The sequence below is a fragment of the Carassius auratus genome, chromosome 32, assembly GCF_003368295.1.
Source record: "Carassius auratus strain Wakin chromosome 32, ASM336829v1, whole genome shotgun sequence".
Classification (NCBI taxonomy): Eukaryota; Metazoa; Chordata; class Actinopteri; order Cypriniformes; family Cyprinidae; genus Carassius; species Carassius auratus.
Window position 1 is genome coordinate 32,287,112 of NC_039274.1, and position 21,265 is coordinate 32,308,376.

At 40.9% G+C, this 21,265-nt stretch overlaps 1 protein-coding gene across 4 annotated transcripts in view; it reads right to left on the minus strand.

Annotated features, from left to right (window-relative positions):
• LOC113052186 (lysine-specific demethylase 6B-like) overlaps positions 1 to 21,265 on the minus strand; it is an 83,546-nt gene that overhangs the window by 12,468 nt on the left and 49,813 nt on the right. For 2 of the 4 annotated variants that reach the window (XM_026216557.1, XM_026216556.1), the window contains 2 exons: positions 8,565 to 8,626; positions 208 to 300 (listed from right to left, as the gene is read on the minus strand). The gene's annotated coding sequence lies outside the window, so the exon portion shown is untranslated. Of the gene's footprint in view, positions 1 to 207; positions 301 to 8,564; positions 8,627 to 8,835; positions 9,369 to 21,265 lie in introns of those variants that run through there. The other 2 variants (XM_026216558.1, XM_026216559.1) reach the window with 2 other exon arrangements.

The following is a 21,265-nucleotide window of genomic DNA, read 5'->3' on the forward strand; positions in this document are numbered from 1 at the left end:
GTTTTTTATATTTCTATTTAGCTTAGATTTTTCAGTTTTCAATTAGCAATTTTTAAGTTAGTTGCTAGGGCAAGTCACGTTTTTTTCCATTTTCCTATAATAGTTATATATCAGCTTAATCTCATATGCTAATAAGCACCAATTATTCTTACTGATATAAATTATTGTTCAGTACTACACTACCAAGAGAACAGTATGGTTACTTACCACACTAGCTGTGAGAGTGAAGCCCTCCACTGCAAAACAGAGAGGGCCACTCACCAACACGACAGAGAAGCTATTTACTGCTACTCCTGCCAACTGGGGAGAGAAAGAAAAGAGAGATGGGGCATAAGGGGTTGAGGCACGAAAAACTGCCAAATCCATTAAACACATGGGGAAAACACATCCTTTGTAGGCTGTATGAGTGTTTGGCCTGAAGGCAGCTAATAACAAAGGAACCCTCCAGAACTTCAGTGCCACTTGCTGCCTCTAGGGTGCAGTGCTCTTCTGTATTCTAATGGGAGGAAAGCTTGCACAGATGGGCTTGTGGGAGTTCACCTGTAGGGTGAGTACACTGAGGTCATTATAACCCTTCCTAGGGCCTCTTGGCAGAGGGTGAGAGTGATGGGAGGGAGGGGACGAGCAGAGCAAAGCCCTGGAATCAAGCCAGTGGGTTCTGTGTGCATGTGTACATAAAGGAGTGTGTGTACTTGTGTTGTGTTGCTTGAGTTTGATTATTTGCATGTGTATGAGTGTGTGTCTATGACAAGAGAGACACTGAGGTTAATCTCATTTGGCCAGGCGTGATGGAGAGAGGAAAGGATAGAAAGAAATAGAGCAAGGGGTGGAGGGAGAAAAAGAACAGCAGAAGGCTTGAACAGGATGGACGGACGGATTAGGGAAAACAGACTGGTCTAAAATTAAAGTGTTCTTTAGGGAGACCGCAAAGTGAGAAGACCGGCTGTGCTCCCATGAAACACCCACGCATGCAAACACCGTGAGCTTCCCACGCATTTTAAACACATGGCACACAGAGCGCATGCTGGATGCACAAATATTGGCAAGTGTGCACACACCCGATTGAAATCACTTGGCCCACGTGCATACACATACAGTAAAGGACGCCTAGCGCACAATAATTATGGACTTGGCAAAAGCATTTCAAGTGTGACACACACAGACTTTCTCTTTTGTATAGCACAAAATAAACCCACACACACTTATCAAATAGGCCACAGATGCAAAACGTGTCATCCATAAAATGCTGTATAACCTGATGGGTTATTCCTCAGTTAGAAACTCAACATGCAGTGTAACACTTAATGGTTAAATTTACAAGCCATTAATGAGATGCAATTTTGGTGACGAGGCCTAAATTAGTCCCACGATAAATAAGTATGTGGCAGTATTCAGATATTGTTTGGATACAGCATGTGTGAGCTATTCATTGCTCAACAGGTTTAGTCAGACAGTACGTATGGTGTGTATTTTGATCAATGCACATGATCTCACCCACTCCTCTCTGGCGCACTATTTAAAGCCTTCTGCTAATTTCAACAACTCTCGATTTAGCTGTTATAGCGGGGACTGAAATAATCGTGACCGTGCAGTGCATTGCATTCTTAGAACAGTTTCTGCATATTTACAAACACACACACACACACACAACCTGTCAAATTAAGCATCTAGCTCTACTTCTCAAACGTCTGAAGAATTAGGGTTGATCATCTCAGCTGACTCTGTTAACTAAAGTGTCAGATGTACAATGAAGAAAAGAAAAAAAAAGAAAACTAGAGGAAATCTGCCTGCCACACTGGGATCACTTTGGTGGTGAGAAGGACAACAGTGAGAGGAAATCCATGATACAGTCTCTCACATACACAATGGTGAGAGAGTTATTGTGGGGAGGTGTCTGAATAAACACAGGACTGGCTCTCATAGAGACATTGGTGTGGAAAGCCAACAAATCACATGTGAGAACTATGGCTCAGGAAAAACACCCCATGAGAAATAAAGGTGGAATTTATGGGTTTATAGAATAGTAGAAAGTGGTGTTCAAACTTAAAAAAAAATTAAGTTTGTATACAGTAAACCAAGGGTCTTCAGCAGTGAGTCAGCCATATTATTTTGTAATCCTAAACCAGTTTTAGTGAAACAAAAAAGCTAAAACTTTATGCAAAAACTTTTTTTGGCACAAATGTTAAACTGGGGGGTCTTTTGCTTAAAAATGTTTGAAGACTGAGGCAGACAGCTGTGGGTAATGGCTTTCAGTTTACATTCATAGTAAAAAAACACAAACGCAAACTGAAACTTCTCCATACTACATTTCCACATTTCACATAGAAAGACAAATCATACTGCTACAGCTTTGCTTTTACGAGAATATGTTTTGGATCACTAGTAATATCGATTTCTAGTAATGTGGGAAACAATACAGGACTCTGAAACTGATTCTTATAAATTGTACGAGATATATATCGAAACACGCACACATTAGGTCTGATAACAGCTAGCTTTCTGCTGCGTAACTGGGGAACTCCCATGACTCAACCATGGAAAGGGCTTACCCCACAAACCAGACTCTACCCCCTTCTCTCACACACTCTTTACGGTCAGGTGATCTGGGACGCCCACCCTGGTGACAACATAGGGAATTTCTGAAAGTGTGCCGTCATTGATATCTGTCACAGTGCGTTGTTTTAGATGCAAAACATAGGAACTGTAAAATTACAGCGGGGATTTTTAATGTTTCACCAAACCGAGGAATCCGAAACTCATCGACATCGATCAGACTGGAGAAAACAGGTGGCTTGCGGTGCAATTGATTATACGAGTGAACGTGGTTGTGTGGTTATGGGTTTATTGCAAGGCATCGCATCTCTATTCGCTTTCATGCTTTAGCCAAGCGTTTTATAGAAATGTCATGTGTATTTACTCATACTTCAAAAAAAAAAAAAAAAACTCTTTAGAAGTAACTTAAATTTCAAATCACCTTTAAATCACAAAGTGTTACAACGATATCATAATTTAAAAAAAAATCCCCATTCACCCCCACATCACCCCTTAGCTTGATAAAATTACCCATTACCATAAACATCAAACAACTATTCCAGTCACTGGCTTGGTTGTCACACTTCAGATCAATGCTTAAAACACCAAACCAAATGATGGCCACGTATGTGGGCGCTCACAACCAACCCTGTCCAATCAAACGACAACAACAAAAAAACCCTTCAGGAAATCACCATGAGAACTAACCAACCATACAGCTGGACCAGAAGATATGACGGCTGAAGTAATGTTTTCAAAAACTGATTCAGCTTACCATTCACATTTTAAATAAATGGGAACTGACATAAGGAACATGTCAATGTGAAAGCAATTCCATTTTAAAATAGTTCTATGGGTTTTGTGAATGATGTCATCTCCTGGCACCACGACAGTGTCCTCATTCCTGCCAGAAACTACCATGAAGCAACACGGAGAGCAAAAACAGCTGAGCGAGTGAGTATGTGGAAAAGAACGACATGGAATGGAGTCAAGGAATTAGGCCAGGAGAGGGAAATAGATTGGTGGTAAAACTATGTACATGAGAAGAGAAGGGGAATTGGGAGAACTGGAATGTTCCTCTGTGAGCCGGCGGAAGGACCTGTGGGTGAGCACTCACGTGTGGCCATTATATAACCCACCTCAGATAGATATCATACTCCGAGGCACAAAGAAGCACAATGTCACAGTAGTCTTGCGTCTGTTCCCTTCCCTGTGTGTATGCGTCTGCCTCTGCCAATGATGCAAGGCTGAGTCGTCACAATAGCATCACTGCCTTCCAAGCCCACACTCATAGCCTCCACACAAACATGCGTACATGGAACAGAGTGTGGCCTACATCCTGATCCTGACAGTGGGTTCAGCTGAGGACACAAGCAGTGCTCACTTCTTGTTTGACTCTCTGGCCAAATCCTCGCACCAAAACCTTTCACCACCCTTCCAAAAATAACATTACAATAAAAACATTCACGACTGGCCCCTATAGACAGACCACAATTGCTTTCCCTGCTCTCGTTTTCTTGTCATCGCCCTTGACCTAGTTCATCTCTCCTGACTTATGGTTGCTAGACAGATGATGAATCCATCTGGATGGAGCATTTGGAGATAAGCACTAACATCACAGTCATCGATATGATATTGACATTAAATGCATGCGTCCATCTGGTATAAACTGTTAATGAATACATGTGAACGTTAATATATAAACCAGGCCACATCAGTGGTGTATAAAAGTGCCAGATTAAGGTCTTTCTAGACCTAATCTAAATACTGTCATTCCTGACATGACACAAAAAAAAATCTGCAATTTTACTAATAATGTGAATCTTGAATATAGGTCTCAGTTGTTTCTTGTTGAGTCGACACAAAGAGAAACATGATGCTTTTCTTAGTAACTAGTGGTCACATCCTGTAAAGAGTAAACAGCCATGCTGTCACTGTGGTGAGCACTGCTGAGAAAACACCCTTTGTCATTACCTTGAATGAGGTGTATTACTGACACTGATATTACTCATAAAAGGAGAAGTCAACATGAAACGGTTTACAAACCATTTTACTTCTGTAACGTGTCACACTTCGAAATGAGAAAGGATTTTCATTGAAAAAAAACAAAATATGTAGCATGGGACGTAATTAATTGGATTGTGAAAAGTGACACCATCTAAAAAGAAAAAAACATTTCAAAGATGGAGCAAGTTGTTACTTGGATTAAAAAACGTGCACAAATAATCTTGACAATAAGACCAGAAAGGTGCATTAAGAAAGTCTATAGAGTCAATTTTAATCTCATGTTGACTTCAAAGACATAATGAAATGAAAGTGACGACAGATCTTTTCTTCAGGTTTGTGACATACATTCACAGATTATTTGAAAAATAAATGTAGTGTGGGGACTTGGTTCTTTCTATTCATTGGTCAGACCTAATATATATTGATATCTCTAACTGGATAGCCAGAGAAAATTCTGAATATGCCAGCATGCGAGATTAAAGAAAGCAGAACAGATATGATAAGACAGGAAGTTGTCGTCAGAGCAACAGGAAGTGGGCCTCTCAAAAGAGGGGAGGGTGGTGTCTTAAAAGGGACTGAGGGGAATGATGTAACATCCTGTGGAACATATTCTCTGTGTGTACATATTTATGAATGGCGCAAAAAATGAAAGCATGGACTGGTCAGGTGTCTGGTTTCTCATCATGTTAAATCGTCTGAGGCTTGGCAAATGTTTCTGATGTCTTTCTCTCTGGGTTACATCCTCACTGCAGTTGGTCAACTTCTGTAGCAGTTCTTCTGAGAACTAGAGTAAAACTTTTAAGGAACAGAAAGAGTAATTGACGTGCCAGCACATTACCCAACAGACACAACCCAAATGGCTAAATCTGAAAGACGGGTGCCGTGCGTGAATGGCAGTGACTCAGTGTGTGACTGTCTGCTAGACATGAAAGTCTGGAATGTGTCTGCACAGCCATCTGCAAGAAAACTTTTAATGCCACACAGACTGTACAAATGTGTCACCGTGACACTGTGAGATGTCAGGAAACACGAGTTCGCTCTTTCATTCTCTTTTAACATTATGAATACAAAGTACCAGAAATGACCTTTCTCTGTAACCATCAAAACATCTCAGCTTTTCATTACTGTAATAGTCAAACCTAGAACATCTGACTCTGCCTTGTTTGCGTCTTATTAGCTCCCAAAAGTCCCCACCTACGTTCAAACTCCTCACTTCCCAGAAGCAAGTGTATTAGATACCAACAAAACACTTATTAGTTATTAGTAACAAAAAGGATAAATGACAAACAAGCCGGCTCTCGGGTTGCCATAGCATCACTCATGTCAGCCTGACGCTCACAATGTTGGAGAGGGATCCAGCAGAGCGGGATGAAGAGTCACGACTGGCATGTAAAATATTTTCTAACTGAAATATGATAAAAGTTACTGACCATAAATAGATGGAAAATTTGACTTTACTGTGAGATAGAGACAAATGACAAATCAAGATGTTTGTAATTCAGGAAAACAATCCCTCCTCGGTCACATTTCCCCCCACCACGTTATGACGCATGTCAGCGATCTGTGTGTTGCATCCTGGCTGCTCGCTCTATCCAAAAAACATCTGAGTGAGTCACAGAAACATGACTGCTCTTTTTTTGTGTTCCACCACTCTCCCTCCCTTCATTCCTCTCAACCACTCCCACTAGAGTTCCACCGCCTCTCCCTTTCTTATACTCACTTTCCCTTTTCCCCTCACTCTGGTTTTCTGCCAAAATGTGAGATAACAGACCGGCAAAGTGACAAAGGAAAAAATAAACTAGTCAAAGGGGAAAAAATGTGGTGTCACAGTATGAAACCTTTTTCATTCTTGTTGTGTTTAACTGCACCACCCTAGCCCAACTCATCAACCAACTTCATAATCACACGTGTTCACAGACTCGCATACTATCTCTTGTGAAATTCCTCTAACTTGCCTATATCACTTCCTTTTACCAAAAAAGTACAGTCCTAAAAACTCCCCCACACACAACCATTAGAGCTTGGCTGGAATGAACGAGGAGGATTTTACAGCCTACAACTTTCTTTCTTTTTTTCGGACAGCCTTGAAATACGAGTATAACCACACTCACGGAAGCCTGGCTCTCTGTCATCATCACTGTCAAATGGCTACTGTGACGAGCGTACACTGACTAAGCACTCCAGCGAGCCCCTTGACCTACAAGATACATCATCATTCCTTGGTTTCACACGCTCACACATGAAATGTGCAACCCACACAGTTCTCTCTTTACTCCACCTGCTAGGATCAAATACACACCACAAACACACCCTGAATGTTGTATAGTAACTTGAAGTTAGCAAGGGGAAGATCGACTCGATTCTGTGAAACGGTTCATTTCAAAGAACAATTATTTTAAAATTATTTTAGGCCATGGCGTAATTATGATTCAAACCAATGGTTCATGTATCCACAAAATATTGCCCTCATTCAGTCTCATGTGTATATATTCACACCAAGTAGTGTTTATTTTAGTCTGACCTATAGCTTTAAGCGATCACAATAAAGGGGCAGTGACACTGCAGTACGGCGGCTGATTCAAAACATCCGCTTGGTCTGAGGAGGACCGAGTCTCTGCAGCTGCTGCGCTCTCGAAATTTACAACCCACAACTTTGAAGTGAAAACAAACAGCTGCTCTGTTTTCATGTCAGTAGTGTTAATTGATCAGAAGTCTATCTTTGAAGTAATCTTCCTGTCCTTCGTATACTAACGCATTTACTTCCACAGCTGTTTATGATCAAAATGCAGAGCATTCAAACTCTCTCCCCCAGAGATGCTCATACAATCGATGCCAAACTGTTTCACTGTAATTTTACATGTTGTCAGCAATCTTTATATAACATCAACACAAATATTCCTCCTGGCGTGTTACAGAGTAATTTCATCTTGCATTTTCCCTTAACCGAGACACCGGAATATGTTCAAACGCACATGTTAACGCTGAGAGAAAAAACACCCCACCCCCAGGCAGGGCTGGAGGCTTGTACTAGAAAACGATGCAAAAGATTTCCTTTCAGACAGACGAATTCAGTTCAGCACGAGCAGGCTGAGGCAATTTATTCAGCTTTATGAGACAGCCCAGCTCGGCTCATCCCGGCAGTGGAGCCCTGCCCTCTCATGTCCAACAAACATAAATGAAGTGAGGTTCTTTTCTGGTTCAGCTTCTTTAAAAAAAAAAAATTCATCGCAACATTTATTTTTCTTCCATAGAGCTGAAAATCAAAACCATTCTAATGCATGAAGACAGTAATAAAAGAAACACCAGAAGTTTGGCATTATATTGTTCTATTGATTAAAAAATATGCAAATAAATGACTTTGTTTTAAAATATTATTAGGAAGTCACTATGGCTTAACAAGAAAGCTATTTTGTTGTCTTGTGACAAGAAAAACATATAATAGGACTGGTTTAGACACTTATGACTGTATTAATGTCATCAAGATTTATATTATACTAATATAATATACATATTATACTAATATATATATTAGTACTTTTAAATTCAAAGGTCTTCGTTTGACACAGGTAAGCAGGATTCGTCACTGCGGATGGGCCGGGTCAGTTTACACAGTCAACCCAACCCCCTTACACCGGACACACGTGCGACTGAGACTTAACGACCTCCATCTAAACAATGTCTGCCTGAACAGCCCGCTTACACAATGCAGCGATAAACTACAGCGCCAAACGCCCAACTTAAGAATTAAACACTGCTTTAATTTGTCTTACGAATCTCTCTCTAAAGACAGAAGGCCAGCCATTGTTCAAAGCCACGAGTTGTGGGTAGGAAAGAGTTAATGCGCGTGGGGAATGCGCGCTGGTCTTCCGGTCACCGTTACTACAACGCTTTCATTCACACAGACTGTTGCTACCCTGTAATAAGGAGTGAAAAGTCTTTCAGTCACGGCCAACACTCAACTATAAAGTACTCACGAGTTTACCACGGGGATAACAATGATAAAACAACTGAGAAAACTGACTTACCTTTAGTAGTAAAACTCGTTCAGCTGGCGTCTCCACTAGCGCTCCCCAAACTCAGACGGGATCTGTTGGAGAACAAACGAGGACATCTTTTAGTTTTCCTTACAGATGATTCGAGACACGTCCGATGTAGGACACTGGAATTATTAAATTATGAGTGATCACATATAAAGAAGCTTGAATCACAAGCGCGGGGATAAAATGCAGAAGCGTCGCGTCAAACGCTGCGTGAGAACAAAAAACACGAATGTGCCACTAAAACTCCCGTCGTTACCGGTGAATGTCGCGGGCGCAGTTTATCCGTAACTTCTCCTCGGCGTATAACAGTTATCTGTCCAACACGTCTGAATAACAACAATAGTAATCCGCAAAATCCTTCGGTTTAAATGCCAGAAGTCTGTTGTGTCTCTTCGCAAGGCGCGTGCTGCTGATATTTAATGTTGTTGTTGTTGGGTGAGTCTCCGCTCTCTATAGCGAGCACAGAGCTGTGTCTGTGAGTTAAGGCAGGGATCGAGTTGCGGTGAGCGGAGCTGGTTTTATTTTTTTGAAAGGACTCATAGCTCTGGCTGTACAGACGCGCACGCTCTCTTTCTCTCCTCCTCCTTCTCTCACCGCCCTCAGGCTCCTTTACGTCAGTGCGCGCGCGTCCCCGGAATTCCCTTACAGCGCGGACCGCCGCGCCGCGTCTCCGCCTGCTGTCTTGTTTAAAATACTCCTGACTCGTGACTGTCCTACTCTCACGGCCACCCGGGACAGCGCTTCCGCCTCCTAACTATGAATAAGTCAGGACACGATAATGCTGTATCCAAGACTCACTCTCCTCACTCATTCAAATCGCGTCAAAAACACTTCATACCATATATAGCCTAGGACATGCTGTTCAGTACATAATGGGGCAAATAATAACAATCATCATTATTGATTATGTTTTGTTTATTAGTAGTAGTAGATTTTGTGGTTTGTTGATTTCAATTTTGTCACAAACAATTTTTAGTTATATATTTATATTCATAAAAAAACAACAAAGATGCTAATAATATTAATATATCTTTATTATTTTTACATACAATTAAAAGCAAAAAAAAAAAAGTAAACGTGCAGATAAACTGAAAAACAATATGGCAGTTTTTGTAGGGTTTACTCAGGACATGAACATTTTGAGGTTGAGAAGAAGTTCAAAAGAATAACTTCCCAGAAAATGATCTGAGAGCGGTGGACAGGCCAGATGAGCACTGTAAATCAAAGAGAAGTGAAAATAGGACAAACATAACAGATGGACCAAGGAGAAGTGCTGAAGAAAAAAAAGACAGGAAACTGTGGATAAGACTTCCAAAATTACACTGGAAGAGCATCTCCTTTTTCTTAAATGGCATCTGCCATGTCAGGATGTTTCTTGACTGTGAGGACAGCATGGTATGTTAATTTAATGGTGAACAGAAGCTGCATGCGTGTGTGTGATCAGCACATTATTTTTAGCAAGGTTACATCAGTGCCAGTGAGACAAAACAGGTTGGCCACACCACGGGAACCAGGCTTCTTGGACAGCAGCGGAAGGACATCACACACATACACAGGACGTAATCTGCTCGGAGCACAACGTCTACCAAAAACAGGCAAACAAATCGACAACAGCAGATGTGCGAATGGCTTCTCTGGGAAGCAGTGAAGAAAAATATGGCTTTTCTTCTTCTATTGTTAGCATTCTATTTATCACTTCTCCTTATAACATTCCGGCTACAGGACGGTCTTCTGTTCAGAGTTGTGTGTGTGTGTGTGTGTGTGTGTGCGTGCGATGACCACATAATAGGATACACCAGACAGGAAGAAGGAATATGACCACTGTGACCAGGGTGTGACGCCTTGTGATCTCTTCCACTCACACTCACACCCACACTCACCCATGTGCTCATGTACATACTGCCATTACAACAGATTTCAACAGACACGTTTTCTGAGCACTTTATTTCCAGAGGCTGGCTAGTAGTTCCGATTGCTTGGCTCTGGCCTTATAATCAGGGAGGGTTCTCACACGGCAGCTAAGTATAGCAGCGTTCCCACGAGCACAGCAGAATCCAGAACACACACACATAGACAAAACTGAAATACACAGAACTGTCAGATGTGCAACGGCAAAAGTGAGTGGTATGTGTGCGTGAGAACTGACAGCAGCCTTTAGATCAAGATTGTGCTCCCACTTTGTGGGCTCCATTGAGTCAGCACTAGGGTGCACTAGTTGTCACAGCTGCCACACATGGATGGATGGCTCATTCAAAGGGTTAACTCCCACCTCTGCCTACACCTACCCCACCTAAAAACACATATGAATTACACACCGAGAGTCCATGCCAACTGATTTAAAGAGTGAATGTCCCACTCAAACTGTAAGGGGACTGTAACCACCCTTTAAGAACACAGGAGGAACAACAATAAGGATTGCAAGTGTGAGCAGCATTGCTAAATCTTACATTCGTTGATCTTGTTGTATATGTGTATTTACTGTAATATTACATAAATAGTTTATTGCAAAGAAAATTTGACAATCAATGAATCACTTTAATATGGTTTTAGACACGTTTAGAAATGTAATATGTATTTTTAAGATTTATACTTGGCTATTCTTTTCTTCTTACACACACTCAACATCTAAACAAACAACTTAGACAAAGGCATCAAAATGAATTGTGTGTGTGATATATATATATATATATATATATATATATATATATATATATATATATATATATACACATATACATACATATATATAATTTCTCAAAATAAAATGTATAATTATTGTGGTGGAATTGCTGGAAGTCCATATAAAAAATGAAGAATTTAATTTCCCGACTAGGACAGCAGAAAATATCCTTACTGTAATTTATTTTGGTACTCTTTCATTTTTGACTTTCTCCAAATCTCCACCTTCTCTCTGTTGCTACCCAAAGCTGTAGCTTGAGGCTAACATGTAAAAGCCCAACTCAAAACCATTCTCTCTGTAGTATGAAAATTACAGCAGTCTTTGGTCAGATAAAATGGGTTTATATGTTTATTGATGACTATAAAACTGAAGTGGTTAAGCCGCTTGACTTATGACCTTGAAGTCAAAAGGTCACACCCCTGCAGGCAGACAGCTGCTCTGAGTTTTAAAACAGGCCTGCAGCAACAACTGTAAAGTCAACACAAACGTAAAATCCAAAAGCTATGTAACTGCCAAAAGCACTGCTATTACTTAGAAAACAACTGATTAGGATGAAAATAAAACACAAAAGGCCAGTGTATACCTGGCTTTGATATAACCTGAATAATCACTCTCATAGATGGAGAGACAGAGATGAAAAAAAAAAAATTATATCTTAGCTGGAATCAAACCCTGATAGCAAATTTCTTAGCTAACATCTAACGCTTAATTTTAAATGTCACTCTGAACCCTGACACACTCCATAAGCTCAAAGGTCACTGTGAGGGGGAGTTTACAGGATTTAGATGAGAAAATAAAAGTATCTATCTCCACTACTAAATGACAGAGGACTAATTTACTCACTGAAGGAGAAGAGACGATTCAGGGGATTCTAAGAGGACACAGACCACAAGGTACAGTGTGACACTCAGACTCAAAGTGTTCTTGACACAGATGAAAGGAGTGGTGCTCAGAGAGTATGAAAGTGAGAGACAGCCTGAGAGTGACAGAGACGGAATGAAAAAACCGTCTCCATACCTGCTGTGAAGTCCAGCTCAAAATGGTAGCTGGTTTCTAGCTGGTCAACCAGACTGAAATGAAATATGTTGTAAATGCATGTTATAGATCTTATAGTCAACAATTCATCACTGAATGTTTCATTTTTACTTTTTTTTTTTTTTTTTTTGCAACATTTATCAAAATATCATTATGGGATCTTCCAGTTCATTTGTTGCTGGTCCAAGATGGGTCACAAGGTTTAGCTGGATTTAACAGCATAGATTTCTCTCCTTCCCCTGCACCAGCTCATCTCGCCCAACACATTATACACTTCCATGACTCAACACAACCTGTCTGTTCTGTACACCTCCAACTTTCAATAATACAGCAGAAATGTGTTAACCTAACACGCAGAGGAGGTGTTGGCCATCAATGAAATTACTGTGATGCTTTAGCATGTACACATCCTGTAACCAGTGTAAAGGTGAAATGGAGACAAGGCAATACAAAACCTTTATTCTCCAGTGCCACTCATCTAGAACCAAAGAAAACACACAGGCCCACTATAGACAAACAAGACGACTGTTCTTCCATTGTATTAATGATCTCCAAATGACACCAACCAGAACGGAGTACACAGGATTTTCAAAATCATATCTTCACACAAACTAGGGGTGCTCCGATCACGATCGGCCGATCGTTAATGCGCATCTCGTCAGTAAAGCCGGTTTTCTAATCAGCGGTTAATTCCATCAGGTGCGTGATTTCACATAGAGCAGCTGTTACTACACAGAGCCGTTGTTAACTGAGAAGATGGGCCAATAAACGCTGAAAATTAACGTGATTTGCGCATCTTCTCTATTAACAACGGCTCTGTGTAGTAACAGCTGCTCTATGTGAAATCACGCACCTGATGGAATTAACTGCTGATTAGAAAACCGGCTTTACTGATGAGATACGCATAACGATCGGCCGATCGTGATCGGAGCACCTCTAACACAAACCTTTTTACTTTATTTAATACAGACTGTTGGCTGCTTCCCACAATTTTTGGCAATTTCAAGTTTTCTAATCAAGTATTAATTGCTCTTTTGTTGTTTTTGATTGCTTTTTGGATAAAAGCGTCTGCTAAATGACTAAATGTAATCTAATTCTAACCTAGACAATCCGTGTAGAATTCGTTCAGTCATTTTTTGATTTATCAGAAAGGAGCCGTTTTTACATTTTTCTTCTGTCAGTATTCAATCAAAAAACGACTGAATGAACGATACACGGTGTCACAAGCTAAGCTTGGTGACGAATAAGACATTACATGGACTTGATTTGACTTGTGACCATGTTCTCCACAATGAAAGCACACAACATTGACCTTGCTAGAACATGGCATAACAGGTGAAGCTTTAGCGGTACAAGTCTAATTGTGGGTGGGATTTAACATCTTAGTTTGACTAGTAGTATGAGAGTTTGAACCAACTCCAATCCCCTCAGACTTACCTCTAGCAGGATGTAGGAGACCTGCATACCGGTAGTTTCTAGAGCCTTTCTGTGCTGTAGTCTCCATAATAGCCTCCTTGCCGCTGCTGTCAAACTTTACCGATTAGCAGAACAGATCCTTGAGGGTGGACATAAAGTTTTCATGGAGTCTCTGAACCTCAGTAGATATGTTTCAGGGTATATTTCAGATTTGGCCAAGATTGCCTCATAATAGTCCTGTGTCACCATAGGGTCCGTTATGACAAAAGCACTTAACAACGGGATAAAGCCCAGTCCTCCTTTAGCCACTTGAAGCCTTTGCCAGTATTTCAAATGTTGTGAGGAAAAGCTAGACGTCAGCGTTATCCTGTGGTCGTAATTCCAGCCCTGGTATGTTCAAAGTCTGGCTGTATCTGGTGGACCTGATTCTGGAGAATTTTGATGTGCTGTCTCTCTCTCTCTTGCCTCTCATCAAGCTCTCGCTGATTCAAACTCTCAAACATATGGGCGAGACTGGTGATGGCCACTTCTGATGATGTTACTCCAGCAGTGGATAAACCTGCAGTTTCACCTTGTCCCTCCTCTTCCTCAAAGCCCTCGTCAGGCTGACTCCTCAGTGGTGGCATCTCTATCAGCAAAAAACCTCCAACTCATTTATGACCAGGGCTTCTATGACCACTTCTGACACCAACTTGGATGGTGGCCCAGAGGCCATAGGAAATAATTTCAAACAAGCTGGAAAGAGGTTCGGTGCATTCCATAAAGGTGGTTTATTTTAGTGAGAATTTATTTCAACATGGTCAGACAGTGAGAAAAAAACAAAGCAAATTCTGCAACAATGTGCAAAAATAAGCTACACCAAGTAAATTTGTCCAATTTGCCACAAAGTTACTCTTGGCCTTCAAGAAGCACACAAAGCTCTACAGCTTCCTATTTATTTATAAGGGCTAGCTCCACCCCCGGCCTGTACCAAATGAACAAGCAGGGACAAAACATGCAATTAATTGAACATATACTCAATTTAAAATCTGTCTTAACCCATCGGTACTTAATTGCACTAAATGACACAAAATTAAATAAAAAATTAATAATTCAACTGATATTCCCACTATTCACAAGCAATAAAGGTAATTCTCATTAAAATTACACTGAGTTGAGACATATTTTTAGAGGAATAACTGAAATTAACAAACAGAGAAAACAAGCATAACAGCTAACATATTTGGAACAGGCAAAACAACTACACAACCCCATGCTGATTTATAAGATGCTAAATGCCGGTGTAATCAGGTAGTGATGTGTACATCTGTGTCAAGTTCATTTAATTTCTTATTCGTCACCAAGCTTAGCTCGTGACACAGATTCTACAGATACCCACAATTCAAGTAAAAACAATATTTCCCCTCCACATGCATTCACAATTACCCTAGAGCTGCTAGTCAAAACATTTTAGTAAAACAGTAACTATGTCTGAAAGCTTTCCACCCCTGAGGGCCTCAAACCCAGATTACAATCTGTGACACAGTTTTATCAACCTGTGTGTTATATCACTTTATTTTCCTAACCAAACTCCTTATCAAACCTACACATTGCAACTGACACTCAAGCCGACACAGATCTGCACGCGTGCACTGTTTTCACGGGTGCAACGTGGAAATGGAAGTGTTGTTAAATTCATGTATGAGCTTGTTTTGCGTGAATTAGTCCTGTATTCAGCTGTTCAGAGGGTTAGTCACTATATGACTCAGAGCTGTTCCTTGTGTTGGGACAATAGACCACATACTCCAATATGTACACAAAACACACACACACATACACACACACACGTGCTACAACATTCATGTGAGCACAGACATGAAAAAGATAGAAAACATATAGGAGAAGATAGAAAGAAATATGCCTGTGCAAAAGTCGAAAGGGTGTTTTGGGTGCCTGCAAAGGCATTGCTATGTAGTTGCTAGGCTGTTCAAGGTGGTTACTAAGGCGTAAATTGGTGGTTACAAAGGTATTCTAGGTTCAGGGTTCAAAATTTAAGGGGGTTTGGGCAAATCCCAAATGTACCCACAGATGTTCCATTATACACTTTTTTTTATACCTTATTGATTTGCCTTTCCTCCACAGCCCTGCATTGTGTTAAAATGACAATAAACATGACTTTGACTAACACAGTATGAACATTTGTAATAGCAACTGCCTTGGCAAGCAGTTCTAAATACAGAAAGAATGACACATTGTCACCATCAAGCCTTAAAAATCATTCAAGGTATTCAATATAATTAGTATCTACATTCTATGGAATTCAAACCCACAAACTTTCCATTCTGCTGAACTAGAATGTAAAAGAAAGTCTTGCAGAGACAAGTGATACCAGGTCAAATCATGGTCCTGCTTACGTCTGCAAGTCCATTTCATTTGTTTTGGTCTAGCAGGTTACTGCCCACTAGTCTGCGTTCGTTCGTTTGGTTTTGATCGCGATCAGTCGTGTGTGTGGGTGTGCATCAATGTGGGCGGGTGCAAAAACCACAATGAAGATTTGGTTTAGTGAACTTTTGCCGCACATTGCATGAAAAGGTCAGATTCATCCATGTATGGTTTGCGAAAATTACCCACATGCAAACCTGTACCCACACACACGCTAATGTCTAAACAGTAACCAACTAAGCCTAGCAGGAATCCCTAGCGCTAAACACGGAGCGTCTGTGCGTGTGCATTTGAACTCTCTCATGAATATTTAAAACGTCTTTGAACATCTGTCAGTCATTCATAAGGGTGTGGTGCATTTTCGGTAGGTCTCTTTCAACCACACACACACACACACACACACACAGCTGACCACATAACAGTAGCCTGAGTTTGAGAAACAGACAGCAGCCCACAACAAAACCTGTTTTTCCCTAACAAAGTTCAATAAAGAATTTCCATCTACAGACAGCCAGACTAGACAAAACTGTCTTTGTTGCACGCACACACACACACACACACACACACACATACACTTGTATTTGTGGTTTACAGGGACTCTCCATAGGCGTAATGGTTTTTATACTGTACAAACTGTATTTTCTATCGCCCTAAACAAACCCTACACCTAAACCTACCCCTTAAGCCGAGTTCACTGTTCTTTTCACACTGCGTGAGTATCTTGGCCAGCATCAGTCCTGTGTTCACACTGCACAATGGATCGGCGAAAGAAGGTTTCACACTGCATGACTTTACAATAGGAAGAATCACCGACAACTCTGTCTGGCATGCAAACTAAGTTTCACAACCAAACACACGCAAGATGTGACAAGGAAACAACGCGATATCACGCGTGCAAGACCGGAGTTCTCAAGTGAGACTTGGATTATTGTTAAAAATGGTAGCCCGCAAGAAGCTTGAAATACGAATTGCCTGTGTGCTGATTTGCAGCGTAAACAAGAAAAAGAAAAGAAGAATATGGAGGATGCCATGCTTGCTGATAATGTGGTCTATAACTCCTCCCTGAACTCCCTGCTGCTCTGTATCTTGCTCTCTCATTGGCTGGGGCTAAAATCATGCAGTCTGATCTCGGCTTTACAGAAAACTACTGCCTGTTTCATAAAACACAATTTTGTATGTTTTTTTTAAGCCTTTCATTTACGGGGACACAGGAAGTGTCCTCATAAACCATGTTTATGTTGTAGTGCCCATGTCATTATACACATTAATGAACCAAATATACCAGTACACACACACACACACACACACACACACACACACACACACAAACGCAGAGCCAGCAACTAGAATATCCGTCAGTCAGGTAAAACCATGCTGAGGTGATCAACAAACAGGCTCACACATGTTTCTGCACCTTCTCCATCACAAACACACACAAATAAATCCTAAACCCTTAGGGACCAACTCACAGATCTGAAGTGAACAAGAGTTTTGGGCCAGCATTTCTTTACTGACTCCAGTTCCTGCAGAGCATGGACAGTGCAGATGACTAGCACAGACAGACAGTGCAGACTGTCATTATACGCCACACCAAACATGGCAAATATAGTCTTCAGAGTTTAATGGCACTAGTGTTTCTACCGTCAAAATCATTGGAGATGCATGTGCATCTGTAACCAGTAAAAGCTGTTTTACCATGTCTCAAAGAGGTAAGTCATGCATAGGCAGAAATAAAGTCTGTTTTATAACCCGTATAGCCCATAGGCTATGTTTTATAGACTGTAAGTCGATGTCTGTTTATTTTTAACAAAAACTTTTTTTTTTGTCAAATAGCTACTTTTTCCTGATTTTATCGTTACACAGACATAATTATGCCTTGACTGGAGAGTTCGCCCAAAAATTAAAATTTGTCAACTTTTACTCATGTCATTACTTAATGTTGTTATAAATCTGTGTAACTTTCTTTCTTCTGCAGAGTAGAAATTAAGATATTTTCAAAGTCAGCGAGGTCCAAATAACATTGGACCCCAATAACTTTCATTGTTTGGAGCGTGTAAAAAGTGAAGTATATCAGAATACATGGAACTATTCACTCTGAGTGTGCACCTAATATTTGTTGGGCTGAACGAAAAGGAAATGCACTCTATTATTATCCACTTTATTTTTTAACACAAGAGGCAAGGCAATATTACCTTGAATGTGCAGGGCTTTCAGTGGCAGCTGTTTCTGGCTGCTTGAGCTGTACAAAACCAGTTTGTTACACTGCTTGATATTGTAGACTGGCATTTGTTAACACAATAATTTAATTTATTATTATAATTATAAACGCACTGTTTTGTTGTGCAAATTCTTGTAGTTATTAACCTATTGGCTAATTCGAAGGAAATAGCAGATGGAAAGGTAGGACAACACAACTTTGGCTGGCCTGCCACCCATAATAAACTGTAAAGGGGAAAAAGAAAGCCAAACAATACTAACTAGTTACAAAGAGCTGTTGAACAAAAGACAGAGTACAGAATTTAAACGTTCTCTGATGGTTTGCAAACTGACCTAAAAGAAAACACCATGTCCATATTTAATTGATGCTCTGAATTCGTCCTCATTTCAGCAAAATAGTTTTTTATACATTAGTGCCACAAATGTGCTGGAGTAACCAAGAGGTCAAGGTCTGGCTGGTTAGCGTGATCTCTAGGTAATGCAATGCGAAGACTTGACACATTATGTCAATTGGATTCTTGGTCAATATGATAACATTCACATTTTACATATGCAAAATAACAAAATACACAATTTGTTTAACGTGTCTGCATGCATGTACTCGTACTGCATGCATGTTAGATGAATGTCGTATTCTTCAGTAAATCCATCTGTTAGTACTAAAATTCACATTAAAAGGGGTCATATGATGCAATTTCAATTGATCCTTTCTCTTTGGAGTGTTACAAGCTCTTGGTGCTTGCGTAAAGTTGCAAAAACTAAAGCCTCAAATCCAAAGAGATATTTTTTAATCAAAGTTAAGACTCGTGACACGCCCCCCTAAAATTGCTCATTCATACTTGCCCCCACATGTCTATGTCACACTAGCCCCTTTCACACTGCGATTCCAGCAAATACACGGGTAAAGTGTTCCGGTAATTGTTCCCGGGTCGCTAGATTTTGCACTTTCACACTGCCAGTGATTACCCAGGATATGTGTGTGCTTTCACACACAACCTGTAAAGATCCCGTAATGACACGTGACATCAGGACGTGACATGTAATGTACAGGCGAAAACATTAGGCACGTTATACCTTCACTGAAGCTAGCGAGCGATCTCGGCGTCAGCGCGGAAAGTGAGGACCTAACTGATCTTTGCTTCATTACAGTTTGCAAATTTTTTTTCGTTGCGAACGTTGATCTTCCTTCAAAACAGCCGGTAAAAGAGTCGCGCGATAATGTACGGCTTCACTACGACACGGTATTAGATCTGCCTTTTGTTCACACAGCAACTCGTCCCGAGTTGAACCCGGCAATGTTACTAGGTCCCCGACCCGGGTTCAATGCCGGAATCTATCCCAGGACGTGTTTGCTTTCACACAGAAGGCGAGCCGGCAATGTTCCAGCAATTTGCCGGGTCCGACGTGTAGTGTGAAAGGGGCTTATTTGGAAATTTTTGCATAATGGCACCCAAATGTTAACGCAAAGAAAGAAGGCATGGTTTCAGTAACTGCAGTTAGTGTTGAAGCAGTCATGTCAGAGAGATGCTGTGTGTTTCTAGGCGAAAGCAAAAGCACTTTATTTGGCCTTCAGAAAGTAGATGCATTTAGGAATCTTTACGATTATTTACAACAGAACAGCATGCATTTTGTGGATGACCGTTTCGTGAACCTAGGAGAGGAGGTAATTCTGACTTTGCTATGACAATCTGGAGCTTCTGAATCAGCTACTGGAAGTATGTTTTGTTATTAGTTTAAGTATTTGCTATTGAATGTTCAAATGCAGAGTTTTGCGCATCTTGTGTGTGTGTGTGAGATCACTTTGTCACACCACTCTGTTCACCTTTTGTGCTTGAACTGATGGTAAAACTAAGGACATTATTAAGTGTCTTTACATTTATTTTGAAAGATGAAGCTTGTGATTATGGAAAGGGGCGATACATTTCCAACAAATGCTTGTGGTGTTTGGCCAATCACAATGCAATGGGTCAGCTGTCCAATCAGAGCAGACTGCGCTGCTGTGGTGTGTTTGTGAGCGTGTAGGTGTGTGTATGTGTGTGTACAGTGTCGATGAAGCAGAACTCAGTCCGTTCCACACCTGTCCATCTCTCCCTGGGGGAGAAGCCTGAGGCTGCACAAACGCACGACCACACACACACACACACACACACACACACATTAACACACAAAAGCCTTTTGTGTTGACTGTCTTGCTGTCCACACATGCACACGTATAGACAAAAATATGTGCTGCATGTGTGCGCATGTGTGTGATCAGGACTGATGACACAGAAAAAGACTAAATAATGTATTTAACAAATGCATGTTTGACAGATGCTGTCATTTCAAAAGAAGTGTGTGTATATACACAGTAAGTGCAAATATATAGGGAAAGATGATGATGTATAGAGAGCGAGTGAGAGAAAAAGCGAGTGTTTAGTGTGAAGGAGGGGGAGGTGGGTTACTCTGGGACGGCAGAACCCTGTGACATGACACAGATGCACTGATGCTGAAGAGAGAGAGAGAGAGAGAGAGAGAGAGAGAGAGAGAGAGAGAGAGAGAGAGAGAGAGAAAGGGGGGATGGGAGGAGAAGGAGGAGGGGTGTGAAATCACACTGCTGTTCTATTTATTCTCAACCAGAGCACACGAATGCTCACACACACACACACACAGCAGGGGAAGGCACTATAGCTGCAGGCAAATGGCTCCACATAAACATTCAATAAAAGCAATGTCCACATTTGCCTGTGATACTTCTGCTAAAAACAAATGGGATCAACTTTACACACTCCTTGTATCTCACACCTGCCGCACTGAAGGTGGTAACACATCCACGCCAGCTAGCAAGCACACCGAATGATTCAGACAGTATTCAGCAAATAAACCTCAAAACCTGCCTCTCTTTCTCTATCTCTTATTCATGCTGCTACCTCACAGC